The 23,951-nt window shown below is 38.4% G+C and overlaps 1 long non-coding RNA gene and 1 other non-coding gene across 5 annotated transcripts in view; one reads left to right on the forward strand and one right to left on the reverse strand.

Moving 5' to 3' along the window:
* The window catches only part of LOC103247414 (uncharacterized), a 33,194-nt gene extending 11,351 nt beyond the window's left edge, over positions 1 to 21,843 (forward strand). Inside the window, exons 3-5 of one of the 4 annotated variants that reach the window (XR_012091913.1) lie at positions 1,559 to 1,607; positions 16,154 to 16,183; positions 19,317 to 19,471. This is a non-coding gene — a long non-coding RNA (uncharacterized lncRNA). Of the gene's footprint in view, positions 1 to 1,558; positions 1,608 to 16,153; positions 16,184 to 19,316; positions 19,472 to 21,489 lie in introns of those variants that run through there. The other 3 variants (XR_012091914.1, XR_005237481.2, XR_005237483.2) reach the window with 3 other exon arrangements.
* Positions 4,095 to 4,225, reverse strand: LOC119621005 (small nucleolar RNA SNORA64/SNORA10 family). Its single transcript, XR_005237543.1, has one exon. It is a non-coding gene; the product is annotated as a small nucleolar RNA SNORA64/SNORA10 family (small nucleolar RNA).
* Positions 21,844 to 23,951: the final 2,108 nt, after the last annotated feature.

The raw sequence follows: 23,951 nt of genomic DNA on the forward strand, positions 1-23,951 counted from the left end.
CCAACTTATTCTACCTGATAAACTCTGAATTATGGGTCACATAAACCATTTCAGAGGGGGTAATTTTAAACCAATTAAATGTATTCTAAATTTAATGTGCTATAAAAAGAAAAACACCCAAAGCATATGGCTGACAGTTCATTCAATTTTACTTAATTTAGGGTCTTTTGAAGCATCAAATTTTAAAAGTAAAATAATTTGATAATTAAAACCATGGGATATTTGTATTAGAGGGAATATTATAGACCACTCCCCTCACAGTACAGATGAGTAAAACTGAGCCCTGCAACAGCAAATTGACTTTCCCTAATCTTTTTTTTTTTTCAAGTCCTTTTATAAAGTCACTTTAGCAGGTGGCCTTTTGAGGATTATAATTTTCTTTTTATGTATTTCCGTTTTAAATGTGGCTTTGCAAATGTGCTACATAATGATGCACTTCAGAGACATTTCCATAACGGATGTCATGTAGTAGGGTGGAGTCCCTTTCAGCTGTTAGTTTTCTACAGAAGTGACGTCAACAATAGGGTACTGGCTCAGTAGGGTGTAAGTGTTTCAAAGTCTTGCACCTACGCAGAAGTATAGGGCCAGTACTGGACTGACCAAGTTCAGGAACCTTGTCAACCAAAGGAAATGAAAAATCCAAGCTTTAAGGATCTAATCCAAGATAAGGGGGTGATGAGGATGCAAGGTAAGACAAAATCTGAATAGCACCTCAGCAGAGAGAGGATTTGTTAGTTTTGAGACAGTACCTCAGACAGATCACAGAATGCAAAGATTCTTTATTTGAGCTGCTCCTTGAACCTGCTCCCTAATTAATAACTCTGATTCTAAGAGACATGAAAGTCACTGTATTATTCCTTGGGAGGCTGGGGTAAATTGTTCACATCATTAGGAACAATTCAGTGTCTGCAAAGAGGTCCCTTGTCAGGTAATTCTGCCACACAATGGAAAGGCTTCATTTACTTTGCTTCCTTAAGTCTCCTTTCTCCCTTACCTGATCTTTGAGTATACATGATCCTTTTTTTTTCTGTTAAAGGAATAGATCCTTTCTTTTCTCTTCATCAAAGCTGATAAATAAATTGCAGCTTTTTAAAAAGCTTTCCAATTTCTTTTTTACCTTCATCAAAGCAGGTACTGCTCATTAAAATGGCATAATCTCTCTGGATTAGTGTGAATTTCAGCTTTTACAGAAGAGAAATCCCACAAATGAGAGAAGCATAGGTAACAGATTGCAAAGGGTTGGCAATACTTCCTTTAAATCTGAATGTAAATACCAGCCTCTCCTAGCCCCCAGCAACATATGCTTATGTATTGGAGCTCCCCAGATGCACAGAATGGATGTGCAAGATGAGAACCAGTTGTCAAGGATTCTTTCGTCTTTTGAATTTGTCTTGCAGTATTTAAAATAGTAATATGTATTTTTTTAACCAGAAATGATTCAGAACATTAAGATCTTTCCTGTGCCTTGTTTTCCATTTTGAATTAAATATATTATTTTTCAAAATGAATCAATACCTTCATTAACATTTATATCAACCTTTTTTTTTTTTTTGTGGAGGAAGGAAAATGCTCTGAAGATTTGGAACAGCTCAGCCTCCAAAGTGCAGGTCAGAAAATTGGGCTAAGTGAATGCTTATCAGTAGTACTGTAATTTGTTCCAAATGCCTTATAGCATTTTATAAATAATTAGAAATATGAGTTTCATTTCTAAAAGGGAAACTGATACATAATTTATAACTGTATGAAAGCGTAAAGTATTATATAAATTCAAGAAATACACAGTTTTTAAATTATTTAAAATTATATAAAGTCAAAGTGCTATGCTCATAGCTAATTTCTATATTTTCACTTATTCCTATTATAAACCATTAAATTAATTGTAATGTTTTGGTACTCCATGGAAACTATTTGCTTAAACAGTAACATCTACAAACTTAAAACCAACATCTTAAATCTCAGTGCAAGGTACAATTCTTTTCCAGGATCCCTAAAATAGGTAATTTCAATTACTGCCCTGAAGGCTTTATAGAAATACCAGGAGGCCAGTAGGTGGCTCATGCCTGTAATCCCAACACTTTGGGAGGTGGAGGGGAAAGATTGCTTGAAGCCTGGCATTCAAAACCAGCCTGGGCAGGAAAACGAGACCCCTGTCACTATAAACAATTTAAAAAATTAGCAGGGCATGGTGGTGCACACCTGTAGTCCCAGTTACTCGGGAGACTGAGGCAGGAGAATCCCTCAAGCCTAGAAATTGGAGGCTACAGTGAGCTGTCATTGAGCCACTGCACTCCAGCCTGGGTGACAGAGCAAGACTCTCCCTCCCTCCCTCCCTCCCTCCTTCCCTTCTTCCCTCCCTCCCTTCCTCCCTTCTTTCCTTCCTTCCTTCCTTCCTTCCTTCCTTCCTTCCTTCCTTCCTTCCTTCCTTCCTTCCTTCCTTCTCTCTGTCTCTCTTTCTCTTTCTTTCTTTCTTTCTTTCTTTCTTTCTTTCTTTCTTTCTTTCTTTCTTTCTTTCTTTCTTTCTTTTCTTCTCTCTCTTCCTTCATCCCTCCTTCCCTCCCTTCCTTCCTTCCTTCCTTCCTTTTGTCCTTCCTTCCTTCCTTTTTTTTTTTGTGAGACAGAGTCTCGCTCTGAAGCTCAGGCTGGAGAGCAGTGATGCGATCTCGACTCACTGCCACCTCTGCCTCCCAGTTTCAAATGATTCTCGTGCCTCAGCCTCCCCAGTAGACAGGATTACAGGCTTGCGCCACCACACCTGGCTAATTTTTTGTATTTTTAGTAGAGACAGGGTTTCACCATGTTGGCCAGGCTGGTCTTAAACTCCTGGCCTCCAGTGATCCACCCACCTCAGCTTTCCAAAGTGTTAGGATTACAGGCATAAGCTACCATGCCTGGCCTGAGACACCTACTTAAAAAAAGAAAAGAAATATCATGAAATGACTGTTGGTTTGTACTGCTCAACAATTCAATCTTAATTGCAAAACACTTCCTTTTATTTTGTAACACTACTCAACACATTTATAGATCATTTAACAAGATTTAATTTCATAGGTAATGGGTTTTCAAGGTATAGGCAGATTTTGGCAATGTTTTCTGGAATAAGAAAACATGGAACTCTCCAAACACAATATAGTTATGATCCAACATGAAAGCTGTCTTTTTTGTTTGGTACTCTTCTGCATATTTGCTTCAGACAGCTGTTCTCTAATCATTGGTTGGGTCCTAGTATATTGTCTGGAAAGCAAGATGATAAATATTCATGACTTATGATGTTTTAAAGTAATTACAAGTAAAAAATGATTGCATTGATAATCAATTTTAATTCCTTTTTGTTTTGTTTTGTTTTACCCCGTCCACATTATTGGGTCATAAGTTTTTAAAAACTTAAGTTGTTATTGTACCTATTCCAGGATCTTCTCAGAAAGGCAGGAAAAAAGAAATTATTTCTTTTTCTGAAATCAAATGCAAATGATCAGATATTGAAACATTAACATGCAAATTAGTGAAACATTCCACAGATTTTCTGCAGCTGCTCTTCACCCCTCCCTCAACTCCCACATTCCCTTATATATTCTAGCCACACCAGATATTTCATTATTTCCCAAATTTGCCTGTATACCTATATAATCCAGCTTGGGAGAGTGGAATTGAAAACATGTGTGTTTAGGAGAGAGTCAAAATTTGGTTTAAATCTGTCTCTATCTCTTACTATCTGTGTGGCTTTGGAAAAGTCACTTCATCTCTGTGTGCCTTGGTATCCTCATGGGAAAATTCAGACAACTGGCACCTCAACATAGTGCTAGGGATATAGCACATGCTCAATAAATTGTTATTGAATGAAGGATAAAATATAACATATAAACCACCTAATACAGTGCCTGGCACATAGTATTGGTAAACAGTAACTCATCATTTACCCTCTGTTCCTCTCTGAGGCCTGCTCTCACATTCCTTTTTAATCTAGCAGATACCTAACTATTCTTCAAGTCCCACATCAAATGGCATATCCTTGGAGATGATTTATCTAACCCTTCCAGGCAAAGCTAATGCGTCTAGGTCTGCATTCTCATAACATCTTTTCCCCCCCATCATCCAGGACCTGTTGTGCCCCTCAAAGAAAGAGAGGCCACCATAAGGCCAATCTGAGTTCCCAAAGAGATCTCTCTCTCTCCCCATTAAGAAAGTTGCACAGGTGAGGCCAAGCGTAACTATGGATAGCTAAGAGTCTCGTGACTTTTTTTTTTTTTTTTTTTAAGAGACAGTGTAGGCCAGGCTGGATTGCCATGGCATGATCACAGCTCGCTACAGTCTTGACCTCCTGGGCTGAAGCCATCCTCTCTCCTTGGCCTCACAAAGTGGTGGCTTGAGCCACTGAGCTCAGTCTCATAACATCTTATACCTAGTGTTCATAGCATTTTGTTGCCATTGCCATTGTTGATATGTCTATTTCCCCACCTAGACTACAATAACCTCCTTAAGGGCAGTGACCCTATCATACTGGTCTTTGTATCTGTAGTTTCTAAGTCCCAGGTATACAATAGAGCAAATAAATGTTTGAAGAAAGATGAAGAGACTGAATTGTCTGCCAGAGTTTTTACCAGTATGTAGGACTTGACTATACTTTGTAATTCACATATCTATCTTCCCCACTAGACCATGAAATCTTTATCCATTTTTCTTTTATTTTTAGGCAAGGTATCGCTCTGTCACCCAGGCTGGAGTGCGCTGGCTCAATCGCAGCTCACTGCAGCCTTGACTTCCTAAGCTCAAGCGATCCTCCCACCTTAGCCTCCTGAGTAGCTGGGACTACAGGTGTGCACCACACACCGACTAATTTTTTTTTTTTTTTCTAGAGACAGGGTCTCACCGTATTGACCAGGCTGGTCTCCAACTCCTAGGCTCAAGTGATCCTTATACCCCTGCCTCCCAAAGTGCTGGGATTATGGGTATGAGTCACTGTGCCCTGTTAGACCATGAAATCTTTAAGGAAAGGCCCTTTTCCATGTATCTCCAGGACCGACACAATGCCTGGCTCAATAAATGTCTACGGAATTGATAGTAGGCAAAAATCTATCTTCAGGGCTCTTTCACCCATTCTCTTCTGTTATTTAAGTAACGCTCCTCCTCACACTTCACAAGATCCTTACAATATCTGCCTTTCCACGTGTGCTGTTAGTCTCTCCTTTCTTTTGCTAACTTCCAAAGGATAAGTTTAAATAAAATAGACTCATCTTTGCTAAAGTGTTCTTAGCTAATTCCTTGCTAGTTCTTTCATTCAGTGCCTTAATCCAGCTACAATGTACGTTGTATACAGTGGCTACCCAGTTGTCAGCTGGCATATCTAGCCCTGGGCAGAGATTTGATTAGTTAGATATAGTGCATCAACCTATGAAATCTCTCAATTTTGAACCTATCCTTTTAATAGGGAGAATGAAATTCACCAAATATAATTTCCCTCTTTCAGTTTGGGAATGCTCAAGTCATGACCTCCTATGGACCTGGGAGAAAACCTTGGCTCTGCCTTCCTCCCAGGTTCCCTGAAGTGACCCCCAGTTTGTTTTTGTTTGCCTAGCAACCAAGAAGGGGCCATTTGCCATGCTGATTTTAATATGAAGACATTTGGGTTCTAGTTGGGTATTCAGCTAGAACTTAGTGTACTAGAATTATCTGTGTCCCGTGATCTCTCTATCAAGCATTACCAATACAAAATTAATATGGAGGCCTGACTAAGATTCTTTAGTATTTTCTTATACAAAGTTGGTCTTTGGTAGGGTGGGTGAAGTAATCCAGCATATGTCATATTCTTTTTCAGTCTTTTCATTATCAAAATTAACCCCTATCCAATCATCTAACTTTTAAGGAAGAAATTACATTGCTCATATGATTGCAAATTTAAATTCATGCAGGACAGCCCTTCCTATATATTTTTTAAAATATTAGTGGTGTTAGTTATGTTGATCAACTGGTATACCAGTTTGTATAAGGAGAAATGTTTTGGGCTAAGAGTTCTAAATTAGAATATAGTTAGACTAAGGATTGTTAGTAAAATTTTCTTTTTACTTTACCCTGATACTTGGTTTATCTCCCTTCAGACATCTGTTCCTAGAGACTGTTGTCTTTTCTCCATATCCCCCTCTTCCAATTAGAGAGACAGATAAGCAGTTGTCTTGAGAATATAAGGTCACTGGCACTCCATAAATGGATTCCAGTGCCTGCTACAGAAATAAGTGGTGAGTGTTCTCTGTCACTTGCAAACTATAAATTAATTAAGTTGACAACTTTTCCTTTTTTATGTTATGTTTTCAGAGGGGCTTTTGAAATACCTTTTATTGCATTTTCTGATTATTAGAGTAACATATGGTCATTGTAGAGAATTGATAGCACAGATAATCACTAAAAAGAAGAATAAAAACCTTAACACCCATAGATAACAGCTTTTAGCATTTTGATTTATTTATTTACAGCTTTTTAATATGCATATAAAAATGTTTTAAAAGAAAATTGGGATCATATTATGTATAAATGCCATATCTTGCTTTTCAAAGCATCCTTGTATCCGAAACATTTTAAGCACCATTAAGTGCTTGAAAAAACCATTTTAAATTGCTATGTAACATTGTCATGTGCATATACCATGGATTATTTCTTTAAACATTCTTTTTTCATCTTTAGATTGATTCCAATTTTTCCATCTTAAAAATAATTCTTGGCCGGGCATGGTGGCTCATGCCTGTAATCCCAGCAGTTTGGGAGGCCGAGGTGGGTGGATCACCTGAGGTCAGGAGTTCAAGACCAGCCTGGCCAACATGATGAGACATGGTGAAACCCCGTCTCTACTACAAGTACAAAAAACTAGCTGAGCCTGGTGGTAGGTGCCTGTAATCTCAGCTACTCGGGAGGCTGAGGCAGCAGAATTGCTAGAACCCGGGAGGCAGAGGTTACAGTGAGCCGAGATTGCACCATTGCACTCCAGTCTGGGTGACAGAGTGAGACTCAAGTCTCAAAGTCTCTAATAATAATAATAATAATAATAATAATAATAATAAAATTCTGTTCTTAATCCTTTTTCTAAATTTCTGATTAGACTAGAGACTTAGAAAGGAATTAACTAAATATGTGATTTTTTTCCAAAAAACTTTCATAGTAAGAATTTTTAAACTGTTTTAAAGAAAGTTTGAGGCTTGGCTTACTGGCTCATACCTGTAATCTTTGCACTGGGAGGCTGAGGCAGGGAGGATTCACTTGAGCCCAGGAGTTTGAGACCAGGCTGGGCAAAAAAGTGAGTCCCCCAACTTTACAATAAATAAATAAATAAATAAATTAGCTGGACATGGTGGCCCTTTGTAGTCCCAGCCACTCAGGAGGCTGAGGTGGGAGAATCCCTTGAGCCTTACAGGTTGAGTCTGCAGTGAGCTGTGATTGTGCCACTGCACTCCAGCCTGGGCGACAGAGTGAGACCTTGTTTTTAAAAAAAAAAAAAACAAAAAACCAAAACTTTACACCAATTTGCCCATCTATTATACTAGCAGTGTTTGTGAGTGCCTATCCATTTCACTGAAATTTCTCTCAATTAATCCCTTAAAAGTTCTTAATTTGACTGACAAAAATGGTATATATCACTGGTATTTTAAAATGCTGAATGTTAAAAAGTATGTATACCATTAAGTTCTTAAACTTGTCCCATATGTATTTATCTCTGTTCTTGTTCTTTATCCATGTTCCCTTTTGACGTTTGTGAGCTTTTTTATATTTCAAATCTATCAACCCTTCTTAATGTTTGTTGCAAATATTTTCCCAGTTTGTGGCTTGTGTTTTAGGTTTTCTTGTTTAGTAATGGCTTTTGAGCTTCAACTTTTTCCATTTTTGTGTAGTCTAAATCTATTGATTTTTCCACATGTGATTTGTTCCATTGCTTATGTGCTTTAAAATTCCATTGTTTTTCAGTAGAGTTTTTGGTTAGTTTTACTTAGCCAGACTTATAATTTTGAAGGCAATGGATTTGTTCTACACAACTGTAAATATAGCTGTAATTGTACTTTGTTCATTTTAAATATTTTATAGGCAGATTTGGACGTGCTAGTTATAAAAGTAGGAGCAGCTGTAATTCCTTTTAAACAGGACCGTGTGTGGAAAGAGCAACTCTTAAGAAGTCTTTTGAAAAAAGACTGGAAATGTTGACATTTTATTGCAGTGAACAACATTCCACATTATTCATTTCACATTGTGTAAGAGCCCTATAACTCAAGGCAACACAACACTCAAATTGAATAATACCCCAGCATTTTCACTTTCAGAATTATTTGACTGGAGCTTTGTTTCAAACTAGTTAAAATAGCATTTCTCAAAGGGTGGTCTTTGGACTCCCTGCATCAGAATCACATGGATACTTGTTAAAATGGAGATTCTTGAGTCCCTCCTCCAGACATCCTAAATCAGATCTCTTGGGGTTGAGGTCCCTGAATCCACATTTTAACAAGCGTCCCAGGTGATTTTGGTGCCCTCTAATATTTGAGAATTTCTAGGTGATAGAGAAACACCCATGGAGGCAAAGGACAAAACACAAGCATGTGAGGACTTGAGTTCAAAGACAGATCTGGGCCAGGTGCGTTGGCTCACACCTGTAATCCCAGCACTTTGAGAGGCCCAGGCAGGAAGATTGCTTGACCCTGGGAAGTTGAGGCTTTGAGCTCTGATCTCACCACTGCACTCCAGCATGGGCGACAGAGTGAGACCCTGTCTTAGAGAAGAAACCCAAAAAAACAAAACAAAACAAAAAACAGTGTATCAGTTAATAGGAAAAGGAATAGTCAGAATACAACAGGGTTTAAGTCTAAGAGTACTGGATTTTAAGTATTAAAATCCGAAAAAGGAGCTCTGCTAACCTCATGTCTGAGAACGACTCACAATTCTTCAAGTTCCTTATCCTTCAAATGAGGATAAGGAACTCATTTGTAATTGTGGTGGCTCTCACCTGTAATTGTGATGTCTTTCACCTGTAATCGCAGCACTTTGGGAGGCTGAGGTGGGTGGATCACTTGAGCCTGGGAGTTGGAGACCAGTCTTGAGCCTGGGAGTTGGAGATCAGTCTGGGCAACATAGGGAGAACCCATCTCTACCAAAAATTTAAAAAATTAGCCAGGCATGGTGGTGCGCCTGGGACCTGTGGTCCCAGCTACTCAGGAGGCTGAAGTGGGAGGATCACTTGAGCCCTGGAGGTTGAGTGATGGTCACTGCACTCCAACCTGGGCAACAGAGTGAGACCCTGTTTCGAAAAAAGAAAAGGAAAAAGAAAATACATGTACCAGAAGTTTCTTTTTGTAAGGTCTAATTCTGTGCCAAGGAATCATATAGTGTTTTTCTTAATTTGGGAAAGGAATCCTCTGTAAAAAGCCATTTCTGTGGACCTCAATGCTCTATATTGCAAATTAAGACTTTCTAGAGTTCAGATTCTGTTTTTAGACTGTGATCATTAACTTTCTTTTACATATCTGATTAGACTTAATGAGTTAGCTAAGTTCATGACGTGTAAGGTCCCAACAACAATTTTTAAAAAGATATACATGCACCCAAGTATACACGATTGTAAGGTCCAGGTAAAAGAACAAATTTAACAGTGCTTCATCAGTTTTATTATTGTTAATAATAGAATTGGATGAAGTGCTAGTAGTGGTCAGCATCTGGAAGATGTGGCTTCAGGAACCAGTGAGTCAGTGTTGACAAGTGTAGAGTTTAAGGTCAAGTAATACGGTCCCTGAAATGATTTGAAGTAGCGGGATGGGGAAGGGAGGGAGAAAGCAGGAAATCAATTGAAGAGCTATTAAAGTCAGAAGGAGCACAAGTTATTGACAGGATCTACATCAAAAGTGGAACAAAAGGTCTCAGTCTGAGTGATGTGATATGAACTGAGTGATGTAAATAGCCACCAAGTTGCTTTGCCTTTCCCCTCCCCCATTTAGAATCTGGATTGAGTTGGCACATGAGGTGAGGGCACACCTGTAAGAGGTGACTACATAAAACTAGTTCCTAGAATTAGGGAATTGAGAGATACGGGGGTTGAGAGGTGGTGGAGAGAGTCCAGGCATGTATTTTTCTGTTGTCACACCTTCAGGAAAGGGGAAATACGCTTTCCGAGCAATGTAATTTCCCTTCTGACCTCCATCCTCTTTAGGATTTCAGTTGCCTTTATTTATTACAAAATTACTATATTCCAGTGTTATCAAATCTCAGAGGGTAACAAATAAACTATATAGCAGTAAATATAGAGATGCATAGTTATTTTAACCCTTCTGAGTCAAGCTCCATTCATTAAGTGTACTGGAAAGGATGTGGGATTCAAGTCTGTCAGGAACCCCTTAAATTATTCCTGAGTTGGAATTCTTTTTCAATTTCCCACTATCTGTGTGATCTTGAATATAATGTATATGAGCCACATTTTTTGAAATCTGGAAAATGGAGATAAACATTTTTATTTAGTTATTTGAAGATTAAATAAGATATAATAGAAAAAGAACCTGGTACAATGACTGGTACATAGTAAGGACCAGTATCCTTTTTAAGTTGATTAATCAGATTTCAAAAGTCTTAATCTGATTTTCCAGTAGAGTGCCTAAACTCATTACTTTAGCCTTATTCTGTGGGATCCTCAATTCTTCCTCACTAGTTTTAGCATTTTTTGCTTGACCTCACCATCTATCTCTTCATTCTCTTTGTATTTCATGTTTTCTCCTTCCCTCCCACCTGTATTTTTAAGGAAGAACATTGCCTTTGATCTGGAATCTAGGACCACCTCTCTCTAGATTCAAAATTATGTCCTTAGCCTCTTGAATACTAAATATATTCTCTTGGTCTTCTTCTCAGCGGAATCTCTAAATTAGCCTCCAACTTTTTTCACGTGGCCCCTTCCTCATTATTCTTACTATGCACTGTTCTTCCCATGGTTGTATCCAAGGGTTTTTTCACATCTCTGTTCCCTATTCCAGAGTAACATTTCTAGCCCTCCAGTGTTTGTCATCCTCTCTTTGGCTACATTCAAGTCATCCTACAGATATGCAAAACTACACTGACCTAAAATCCAACTAATAATGAATAAAAGACCTGCTTTTAGGCCAGGCGCGGTGGCTCAAGCCTGTAATCCCTGCACTTTGGGAGGCCAAGGCGGGCGGATCACGAGGTCAGGAGATCGAGACCATCCTGGCTAACACAGTGAAACCCTGTCTCTACTAAAAATACAAAAAATTAGCCGGGCATGGTGGCGGGTGCCTGTGGTCCCAGCTACTAGGGAGGCTGAGGCAGGAGAATGGTGTGAACCCGGGAGGCGGAGCTTGCAGTGAGCTGAGACCGCGCCACTGCACTCCAGCCTGGGCAACAGAGCGAGACTCTGTCTCAGGAAAAAAAAAAAAAAAAAAAAAAGGCCTGCTTTAAGACTCTGGAATACACTGCACTTAGAGTTAACACTCACTTCTTACCACTATTATTTAATTTTATTTAATATAATTAAACCTCTGTATCTACCAACAGGGGCCCAAGAAGTTTAGATTTTGTCTGTGGGGAAAATGCCAAAACCTTTCTCCTCTTTCTGCGTCCAAGTAGTCCTGGATAACAGAAGTCTAAAGCCTTTTATTTCAAGTTAATGAAAGGGAAGTAATTCTTTTTTGAGTTATTTGCTTGGAAGCCCCACACATCTGGGTATGCCTCTGATCATTGTACAAAAAAAAAAATAAAAACAAAAAAACAGTTCACACATTCATCCACGCAACAAATCTATCTGTCTATCTATCTATCTATCTATCTATCTATCTATCTATCTATCCACCTATCTATTTATCTATCTATCCATTTTTGAGATAGGGTCACGCTCTGTCATTCAGGCTGGAGTGCAGTGACACCAATCATGGCTCACTGCAGCCTCGAACTCCTGAGCTCAAACCATCCTCTCACCTCAGCCACCCAAGTAGCTGGGACTACAGGCACAGGCTACCACGCCCAGCTAATTTTTTTCTTTTCTTTTTTTCTTTCTTTCTTTTTTTTTTTTTTTTGTGGAGACACATTCTCACTGTGTTGCCCAGGCTGGTCTCAAATTCCCAACTTGGCCTCCCCAAATGCCGGTATTACAGGCATCAGCCACTGCACCCGGCCAAATTCAACAAATATTTATCAAGAACCTATGATACTTCCCCCACAAAAAAAGACCAAACCAAAATAAAGCAAAAACAAAAACTATGATGTGATGTGACTGGGCATGGTGTCTCACGCCTGTAATCCTAGCACTTTGGAAGGTTGAGGCGGCAGGATCGCTTGAGCCCAGGAGTTTGAGACAAGAGTGAGCAACAGAGGTAGACTGTCTGTATTAACAACAAACAAACAAACAAAAAACTAAGCTGAAAGAAACTATGGTGTATAATATAAAATTCTGCATGAGCAGATTAAGATGAGCAGACTACATGGTTGAATAGGGGAGATGAACCATGTACACAACTATAATACACAGCAAAAAGGAATAAGTGACACATGGTGGTACAAATGAAATAGAACATATCTTTACAGAAGAGAGAGATTTCTCCAAGCTGAAACCTTATGTAATTAATTTCCTTCAGTGACTGACCAAATAACATGTTGGTTTCAAGGCTCAGCTACCAGATGTTAAAATATTTGAATTCTACAGCAGCAGCTAGACAACATCCAAAAAAATTTAAACACAATATAAGGATGAAACGAAATTCAATTGTTTCAACAATGAGCATAGTGTAATTGGATGAGGGCCGCCTGTGGGCATCAAAAGGCCCTGACAACTGCAGTGATCCATTTGTAAAGCCTTCTTTCTTTTCCTCAGGTTGTAGAAATAAAACAGTCCTCAAGAGTAAAGTGGAGAATTTCCAATTCTGTCCTTTAATAAATGGGTTGTTGGCATTGAATAGAATGAAAATAATAATACGTCTTTTCCAACCAAAGCATAATGACCCTTGTGGCCTTTCTCTCCACTCTGTGCCCTGTACTTTAGATGGTAAGCAGCAATTTGAGTGGCAACATTGAAAAAGATGTTAACCCTCTGTTGCTCAGCAAGTACTAAGCAGATACAGAGCCTACATTGTGCTCACTGTGCCAGGACTAATAGCAAAGCGGTGTTCCTGAATTTTTCCCCTTCCCCCAAGCTCACTGAAACATAAACTCTGGCATTAATACATAAATACAATGCTCTGATTGAGAAGGTTATCCGCAGATAACTGGAAAACTTACAATCCTAGAACTTTGTCTTACATTGATGTTGACATCACATAGGAACTTAGAATCTAATTTCTGTGAATGAATTTTGCAAAACCTTTACAAAAATCATGGAACAGTTAGGTTTCAATTTTTTTTTTTTGTACAGTCGGGGAAGAAAGAGTGTTTTTTTTTTCCCCTACACACAGCAGTGTAAAAATGCTTTGCTTTTTAAAGGATGTTAAATTATAAAACCCAACTCTGAATTTTAAATGCCACAGATGTGAGGGTATAACACCTTATTAGAGTTGCCAGATTTAGCAAATAAAATGACAGTATGCCCAGTTAAATCTGAATTTGAGATAAACAATAAATAATTTTTTTTAGTATAAGTGTGCCTCATGCCATATCTAGCAACCTTAACCTTAGACAACATTGTTTGATTATGCAATATTCCAGTTGACTCATTAATTTTTAGGAGGCAGGTTTGCTTTTTATTCCCTGGGTTTTCATCTTTTCCCCTTCCTGCATGTCTCCTCAGCATGCAATATTTCTTTGAATGAATGGAAAGATCTTCTGTGAAGAAGACCATTCAGTTCATAAATGAATTATTTTAAAGCCCTGCACCCCTCTGCAAAAAAAAAAAAAAAAAAAAAAAAAAAAAAAAAAAAAAGAACAAAAAGCCCCTTTTTGGTCTTCTTTTTGTGCTGTTACAATTGCTCTTCACTTGTTGATCTGGGTTTAATCATTCAGATAAGTGCTTCAACTTTAAGTGCCTCAACTTTCTGCTGTTCTGAATAAGAAGGCTCAGTATAAATGGGTGGAGGAGGGAGGGAGTCTATGGCACTGAGTCACATCAATTTGAAAAATAAATATGTAGACCTCATGTAGACTTTTCCTATAATTAAAGACTCTCACTTCCCAAAATATATAAATCAGGTGCTTTACCTGTTCTGATCATTTCAATGAACATTCAATTCACACGTCCATCAGAGGGTTCACAAATGCATGAAAGGTTCATAATTCAGGCCGGGCACCATGACTCATGCCTGTAATCCCAGCATTTTGGGAGGCTGAGATGGGAGGATCGCTTGAGGCCAGGAATTCAAGACTGGCCTGGGCAACAGAGTGAGACCTCATCTCAACAAAAAATAGATACATCTTCTTCACATTTTTTTTTCCAGACATGGTCTTGCTCTGTTGCCCAGGCTGGAGTGCAGTGGCATGAGCATAGCTTACTGCAGCCTCAAATTCCAGGGCTCAAGTGATCCTCCCACCTCAGCCTCCAGCATAGCTGAGACTACAGGCACATTCCACCACACCCAGGTGTGCAACCAAAACTTGTAGGAAATATTACTGATTTTTAGTATTTGCTTTATTGTGTCATAAGAAAACCTCTTTACAAAACTCGAGACAGCTTCCTATTAAAGTTATAATTCCATTATGGCAGATATATGTGATGATGAAATAACTTTTAAAATCATTATTATATTTTAAAAATTATTGTTTTTGAAACATTTTTTATACTTTCTTCAACCTCTTTATTAAAAATATGATTTTTACACCCTCTTCTTTTGAAGTCATTTGCAGAAGAACATGTAACAATAAGTCCCTGAGCTGTCTCTAGAAATGCGTAAGAACTCTATTTAGGCCGGGTGCGGTGGCTCACGTCTGTAGTTCCAGGACTTTGGGAGGCTAAAGCAGGAGGATTGCTTGAGGCCAGGAGTTCAAGACCAGCCTAGGCAACATAGTAAGACTTTGTCTCTACAAAAATGAAATAAAATAAAAGGCATGATGACGCATGCCTGTGGTCCCAGCTACTTGGGAAGCAAGGTGGGAGGCTAAGGTGAGAGGATCAGTCGAGCCCAGGAGGTCGAGGTTGCAGTGAGCAGTGATTGTACCATTGCCTTTCACCTTGGGCAACAGAGCAAGACCCTGTCTCGTAAAAAGAACTCTATTTAGGCACTTTCATATATAACATCTGCCCTCTCAGGAATCTTTTTAATGGCTCTCAGGAATCTTTTTAATGGAAAAACATTGATGTCCTTCTGTTTATGATGATTATTTTATCTTTTGTTTAACCTTCAAAAACCTGCAAAAGTTTAAAAAGATGTCATGTCTAGTATCTCAGGATACTAGAAATTGAAAGAAACTTTCTCAATTTGGCCAAAGTTGTCCATGAAAACTTTGTAGTCTATATCACATTAATGGTTTAAAAAAGTGAATGCTTTTCGATAGAAAAGAGGATATGAAATGTTACCAAGGCACAGAAATGATCAATACTCAAAGTGATTGATACCTCACATACCCTGACTTGATCATTACACATTTTATGCATGTAAGAAGCACTGACAATTTCCCCATAAATATGTCAAATATTATGTATCAATAAAGGGAAAAAAAGTGAAAGGCTGCTCTTAAGATCAGGAATAAGATGAGGTTTGCTTTCCCCAATTCTATTCAACATTGTACTAGAAGTTCTACTCAGTGTAATAAGGCAAGAAATAAAAGGCATCCAAATTGGAAGGAAAGCAGTTAAAGTTCTACTTAATCACATATAACATGATCTTCTACAGAGAAGAACCTACAAAAAAACTACCAGATATAATAAGTCTGTCACTCAGGCTGGAGTGCAGTGGTGCTATCTTGGCTCATTGCAACCTCTGCCTCCCGGGTTCAAGCGATTCTCTTGCCTCAGCCTCCTGAATAACTGGGACTATAGATGTACACCATCACACCCAGCTAATTTTGTATTTTTAGTAGAGACGGAGTTTCACCATGTTGTCCAGGCTGGTCTCGAACTCCTGACTTCAAGTGATCCGCCCACCTTGGCCTCTGAAAGTGCTGGGATTCTAGGCATGAGCCACCACGCCCAGCTACTTCTGTTATCATTTTAAAAGCAAGAAAGTTCCATTAAACAGAAACCTTTATATACTTTTTTTTTTTTTTTTTTTTGCAGCCTTGCTGAGAATGAGCTCCCGTGTGGTTGGTATGCACAGAGATGTATTGCCTGATAAACTTATTTTATACTTTTGGGCGCAACCAATTAAAACTTGTGGTGGTCTCTTATTTTTTCTTTCTTTTCTTTTTTGGTAAAGACAGGGTGTTGCCACGTTGCCCAGGCTGAACTCGAACTCCTGGGCTCAAGTGATTCTCTTACATCGGCCTCCCAAAGTGCTGTGATTATAGGCATGAGCCATCACGCCCGGTCTCAGTCTGTTTCTTGAAGTTAGAAGTACACTAGACCATAAAGCTGGAGACCTAGTTGTACTCCAGCTGTGCCAACATTTAGTTTCACGATATGGGGCAAGCCATTTCACCTCTCTGGGCTTGAGTTTCCTCATTTAGGAAAGTAGGTGGTTAATAGAGGATCACTCCTGTTCCACTTCTAAGACTTATTATTTAAGACATATGGAGAGTTTAACATCAACTTTATTATCACTTGAGACACCACTTCAGTGCTGCAACTTGAGCATTGAAGAACAGAGCAAAATGCTTCATAAAAGCAGGTAAGAGTGGATATTTTGGTCTGACTTACTCAGATAATTGCCTTAGTTATAAATTGGCATTGTAGATCTATCTAAAGTGTATGTTAATAATATCAAAAAATAATAAAATAAAATCCCCCAAATTTTCTGCTTTCCCAAATAAACCCATTAAGTGTAAAGAAAGAACGAGTTTTTAAAATCTTCTGATTTAGACATTCGAAGCACTGAAAGGGTAGATTCCAGACTGATAACCATAAGGGTCTTTAAAGTGGCATTTTTAGGCAGGGCACGGTGGCTCATGCCTGTAATCCCAGCATGTTGGGAGACCAAGGCGGGTGGCTCTCCTAAGCTCAGGAATTTGAGACCAGCCTGGGCAACATGGAGAAACCTCATTTCTGCCAAAAATACAAAAAAAAAAAAAAATAGCCTGGCATGGTTGCGTACCTCTGGTCCCAGCTACTCAAGAGGCTGAAGTGGGAGGATTGCTTGAGCCGGGGAGGCAGAGGTTACAATGAGTTGAGATTGCACCATTGCACTCCAGCCTGGGTGACAGAGTGAAATTCCATCTCAATAAGTAAACAAATAAAGTAGCATTTTAAAAAAGTATCTGCAGTTTTATTCTTATGCTAAAAGTCTAAGCCCTGTTTTGAAGGCACATACATTTATACTCAATCAAGCAGATAGCCAAGTTGTCAGTGTGTGTGTCTTACCAATAATGTTATATGTATTTCCCTATAATTGTTTCTTTAGTGTGTTGAGGTGTTATAGCATAAAATCATTAATCTTGAACTTTGAGTATCTTTATATTTTTTGAAAATAACAAAAAGTGATGTCGTATGCCCTGTTCCATATAGAATGTGAACCTTAGAATAGGTACTGTGCTACACAATTATCATTCCTTTTTTCCCCATTCTCTCTATCAGTTAGTGTGATCTATTCACCGACTCATATCCAGAAATAAAATTTGTTTTGTTTTCTTTTCTTTTCTTTTTTCTGAGACAGAGTCTCCCTCTCTCATGCAGACTGGGGTGCAGTGCATGACCTTGGCTCACTACAACCTCCATCTCCTGGGTTCAAGTGATTCTTGTACCTCAGCCTCCTGAGTAGCTGGGACCACAGGCACTCACCACTACGCCTGGATAATTTTTATATTTTCAGTAGAGATGGGGTTTTACCGTGTTGGCCAGGCTGGACTTGAACTCTTGACCTCAGGCGATCCGCCTGCCTCAGCCTCCCAAAGTGCTGGAATTACAGACATGAGCCACCGTGCCCAGCCTAAAATTTGTTGATATTTAGTTTGTTATAGAAGAAGGAGGATTGAAATTTTAAAAATTTTATTTATTATGTAATGACTGGTAACTAATTTTATATTCATATACAGATAGAGAGACTAACCCTACATTCTGAGAATTCAAAATCTTTTGGACAGTTAAAATTTTAAGAAACATGAAATATCTTACTTCAATTGCTTGTTTTTAGTGAGTTTAAATATTTCACTAAATTTCATAGCTTTGAATGCATCAAGGTCTCTTCAGAGTTTTTCAGTGGGTAACAAACTTATTGTGTATGTGTGTGTATGTGTGTGTGTGTTTGTGTGTTTCAAATTTGCCAATGCAGAAACTGTAAAAAAAACTGTATATATATATATATATATATATATATATATATATATATATATATATTCCCTGTTGCTCAAGCGATCGTCCCACCTCAGCCTCTTGAGTAACTGGGACCACAGGCACGCGACCATGGCAGGCTATTTTTTTTTTTTTTTGTATTTTTGGTAGAAATGGAGTTTCTCCATGTTGCCCAGGCTGGTCTCAAACTCCTGAGCTTAGGAGATCCACCCGCCTTGGCCTCCCAACATGCTGGGATTACAGGCATGAGCCACCGTGCCCTGCCTAAAAATACCACTTTAAAGACCCTTATGGTTATCAATCTGGAATCTACCCTCTCAATGCTTTGAATGTGTAAATCAGAAGATCTTAAAAATGAGTTCTTTCTTTACACTTAATGAATTTATTTGAGAAAGCAGAAAATTCTGGGGATTTTATTTTATTATTTTTTGATATTACTAACATACATAATGTTATACAAAGAATATACATATATTTTTTACAGTTTCTACAGTGGCAAATTTGAAGTATGGTAAATGTTGCTTCTGCATTCCAATTTGATAATGAGCCTTAACCTTGCCCATTTCATTCCATTAAAAGAGGAAGAAAAGTAGTTACTGGCAAAGCAAATAGCTCATAAAGTAATCTGAGTGATGGAAAAAGAACAGTTCCCAGCATGGAATGAAAATATCTTTCACCAAGGATGAAGTAAAATTATAGAAGTACTCCATCTGTAGCTGCTTTTTACACTTAATGGTCTTAAATAAAATTCCCCTTGAGTATCTCTGACCACTGAGGTCTGAGAGCCTGAAACATGATGAAATTTACAATCTGGGCAGTCACAAAGAAAGTCTTACATTGTCTTTGGGCTTTGAGGGGAATGGGCATTCTATTATGCCTATTCCATTGGTCACCTTAAGTCTTATAAATTTCTTTATAAATTTGCCATACAAACTTTTATTTATTTGCATTTTATTTAATTAAAACATTTTTGTTTGTTTGTTTGTTCTTTTCATAGTCATGGGGTCCCACTGTGTTGCCCAGGCCGGTCTTGAACTCCTAGGCTCAATCAATCCTCCCATCTCAACGTCCCCACAAGTGCTGGGATTATAGATGTGAGTCACCGCGTCTGGCTGCAAACTTTTGGATATTTTTCTTAAAATAAAAACTTTTCTAACATATACTTGTTTTGTGATGTCAAGATGGTCCAGGGGATCTTAACAAATAATAAAGAAGTCTTTCATGATATAAGGATCAAGACTTAGGTTCTAATATCAGTTTTATTGCACAATTATTGTGTAGTATTGGAAAAGTCCAGTAATCTTTCTAATCATTTATTATGAGGCTTAAGTGCAAATATGCTTAAAAGGTTCTTTTAAATCATAAAGCATTATGCAATTGTGACGTATTTTTTCCAAACAGCCACCTAAATGAAAGTGGTGGGTTTTCAATTATCTGAGGCATAAGCCATGAATCTATGTACTTTGACTACGCATAAGTAATGGAGATTAGCCTTGTGGTTGCTTATTAGATTGAAATGCTTTTGCATACATATTCATATAGAATACTTACAAATCAAAACAGTCAACTTTATTATTTATATAGTGATGACAATGATGATAATAGGTAACACTAATTAAGCACTCCGTATACATCATGCCTGGTGCTAAGCAGTTTCCATATGCTATCTAACTCAACAGTTGAAACGATCCTATATCATAAAGAGGAAACAGATAAAGCCAGGATTATAGATTGAGGCAATCCAACTCCTCTCTTAGCCATTATACTTTTGTGCCTTCCAATACTCTTAAAAATCTGCTGTCTGTCAACTTTTTATTTCTGGCAGAGCATTCTTCAGAATAAATGCAAAACAAATACTCCAGAGAGGCTTCTGGAAGCTACAGACTCCAGATAGTCTCATGATCCATTGAGTAATCTGGTTAAATGGAGAGTAAACATTAGGATTATGAAAACACAGAAGGACAGAGCGTAATGGAGAAAACCTGCTTGATTTCCATAACAGAAAATCATGCTATACTAGAATTTGGGATAAGTAGAAAGTAGATACAAAAGTGGGAGCCTTAGAGAAAAGAACTTTAAACTTAAAGAAAACCCCACCTTTGAAAGTTTTTAAACCAAGAAGTATTTTGATTACAGTCAACATAGCATTGTAGGACATATAATATAAGAGCTTAGAGATGAGTAGAAGGAGCTGATGGGGAATTTTGTAGGCAGTGTGACCACTCTGTAATTGTAATTGACAACTTGTCAATTACCCAAGGTCTTCCATAACCCTTGTGCCATCTGGTAATCACAGTATTCTGGTAAGGAAAATAGAATAGATTCTATTATCCCATTTTAGAGATATCTTAACTGTTAATGGCAGAATCTTCTTAAAATTGGCCTTGAGATTGGCCTAAATTATCATTTTAACAAATTATATTTGAAGAGAAAGTACATGAGTACATTGGTCCCAACCCACATTTATAACCCCCGCATCCATCATGACTTTATTCACATTACATTCTAGCTAGACAGAATTACTCCCCAGGCAGTTATACCACTGCTTTTTTTTTTTTTCTTTTTTAGAAACAGGATCTCTTTCTGTTGCCCAGGCTAGAGTGCAATGGCACAATTATAGCTCACCATAGCATCAAATTCTTTGTCTCAAGCGATCCTCCTGCTTCAGCCTACTAAATATGTAGGACTACAGGCAAGTGCCACCATACCCAGCTAGTTTTAGAGGGGGTTTTACTATGTTGTCCAGACTTGTCTTGAACTCCTGGGCTCAAGAAATCCCCCTGCATCAGCCTCCCAAAGTGCTGGGATTACAAGTGTGAGCCATTGCGCCTGGCCTCTACTCTTTTTTTTTTTTTTTCCTACCATAGAAGTCCATCCCAACAACTTATCTCTATTTGAATTGGCTTTTCAAATCACATCTATATTTCTCCCCCTAAAATCTCCTTACTTCTTGATTTCTTCAAGCATATGTTAAAATGACAAGTTCTGACTTGTCATCCCTGGAAGGGGTGCCAAGAGTCCTTTATAGACTATTCCCTGAGGACAGCTGCCCAAGTATTGTTTCGGTCAAAATAATCAGGAAAATGTTGAACATTATTAAGACAAATTGGAGGAAAAACCAGTAAGCAGTCATCCTATTTTTTTTTTTTTTTTTTTTGTAAATCCTTGAGGTGTCTGCATCCGGGCTCTTTTTTATAGTTCTGGTCTATGTACAAGACAGGAATAATACATTTGGAGAAGATCCTGAGATAAGCAACTGAAACGCTGACGGGGGCAGAAAGCAAGGCGGGATATAAGCTATATATAAAGGACAACTCTTCATATTGAAACTGGCTAAAGGTAAGCCTCATCAGAGAGCCATGTGGCTGCCAGATTTTGTTACTGGTATCTTGCCAGAGCATATGTCCTAAACAGTTTTATCTCCAGTGGCCTCAGCCTTGGGCTGTAGTTTGGCTATTCTATTTTCTCTAATTAAATTTCTTGAATTTCCTCCAATTTCTTCAGTCCCACGCATCCTCATTTACCGGGAGCTTCTCATTACAGAATGGTGAATGTCAGGATGCCCTTACCTACAGGTAAGGGGCAGGTTAACTGTCTTATTTATGTTCATAATGGTTCTGGTTTGATTCTCCCTCCAGGCCAATTGTCATACTCTTTAGGCTACCTGGGCCTCAACTAAGTTGTGTACATCAGAATCACCTGGGGAACTGTAGATCTATGAATCATTTATCATTTAATTTCTCTATTGTGGAAAATCAGGATGTCATGTATGTATTTTTTAAAATACAGAACACAGCTAAACAAACAACAAAAATGAATCATTAAATAGGAAATTGCTTTTGGGCTAATGTTTTATACACACACGCACGCACACATATACATACACATGTACATATATGTATATTTGGAGATTAGGTCTCACTCTGTCGCCCAGGCTGCAGTGCAGTGGCACAATCATGACTCACTGCAGCTTCAACTTCCCAGGTTCAGGAGATCTTCCCACCTCAGGCTCCGGGGTAGCTGGGATGACAGGCGTGCACCACCACACCCGGGTAATTTTTTATTTTTATTTTTGTGGAGATGGGTTTTCGTCATGTTGCCCAGGCTGATGTAGAACTCCTGGGCTCAAGCAATCCACCTGCTTTGGCCCCCACCAAAGCGCTGGGATTACAGACTTGAGCCACCATACCCTGCTGGCTTAATGTTATATTCAAATTTCTCCAACTGAAGGGCATGTACTGTTGAGCATGCTCAGAAGCCAAGGTTCAAGCCATTCTTCAACTATAGATGCTTCAACTCATCTCTCTTCCTTTGAAATATTCTCTCCCTTATTAATTTCACCAATTATACCAAGTAACACCCTGATTATTTCCCTAGAACAGACAGAGCTGCTACTAGTCTGTGCCTTATGTGATTTAGAAAAAGACTCTTGGAATGCAGCCCCACACCATGATGTACAGAGCATGAGTTGGGTATCAGCCCCATTTTATTCTCTAATTCAGGTGCCCTTGCACAGTGAATAACATGGCAGCTGTGAGACTAGTGATGCTAAACAGATTTATTTTTTGGTGCAAATTGTAATGAATTAATAATAGCTGTTTCAAAAAAACACACAGTGCTAAGAAAGACTCTGAGACTGTTTTCAGGCTCAGTAGATAAAGTGTACTATAAGCTGTGATGATTTGCCTTGGTTGGGAGAATGGCACTAGGTGTGACAAGAATTTGCTATCTAAGTACTAGAGGCATCTCGCCCATCCTGAAGAGGCAGGAAGCCTGGAGTAGGCAGAGGTTGAGGTAGAATGTGGGCCCAGACAAGTTATATAATTTATAGAACACAACTTTCAAATGCCCTTGTAATACAAGGCAACAATCCTACTTTTCCAGGTCTCTAACAAAAAGCATCTAGCTGAGTTAGAGTGTTTTCATGAGGTGTCTGCTACACAAAACAGTATCTTGCTTAATAAATAACACCCGTTTCTACTTGGTGTCATTTTACTGTTTAATCAAAACTTATTTTCACCACTCTTAACCACAGTCTAAAGGAGGATGCTTCAATCTCTTCCTGATTTAACCTTAAACTTGGTCATGTGTACCATATGACTAGGATTGCCAGAGTCAACCACTCTCCCAACAAAGGATGCTCAGTTAAATATTGCACAGAACACACTTATACTAAAAATTGTTTGTTGTTTTTCTGAAATTCAAATTTAATGGGGCATAATGTATTTTACTGGGCAATCCTACCTATGATGGACATATATATTTTTCCCCAGCTTTATTAAGGTATAATTGACAAATAAAAGTGTAAATATTTATGATATAAATGGGCATATATACAGATGCTCCTCGACTTTTGAGGGGGTTACATCCTGATAAACCTGTCACAAGTTAAAAATACTGTGAGTTGAAAATTCATTTGACACACCTAACTTACTGAATATCCTAGCTTGGCCTAGCCAACCTTAAATGTGCCCAGAACACCTACATCAGCATATAGTTCAGCTGATGTAACACAAACCCTATTTTATCATAAACGGTTTAATATCTCATGTAATTTATTGAGTATTGTACTGAAAATGGAAAAATGGTTGTATGGGTACTCAAAGTACAGTTTCTATGGCCTGTGTATCTC

This window comes from Chlorocebus sabaeus, chromosome X (assembly GCF_047675955.1).
Source record: "Chlorocebus sabaeus isolate Y175 chromosome X, mChlSab1.0.hap1, whole genome shotgun sequence".
Lineage (NCBI taxonomy): Eukaryota > Metazoa > Chordata > Mammalia > Primates > Cercopithecidae > Chlorocebus > Chlorocebus sabaeus.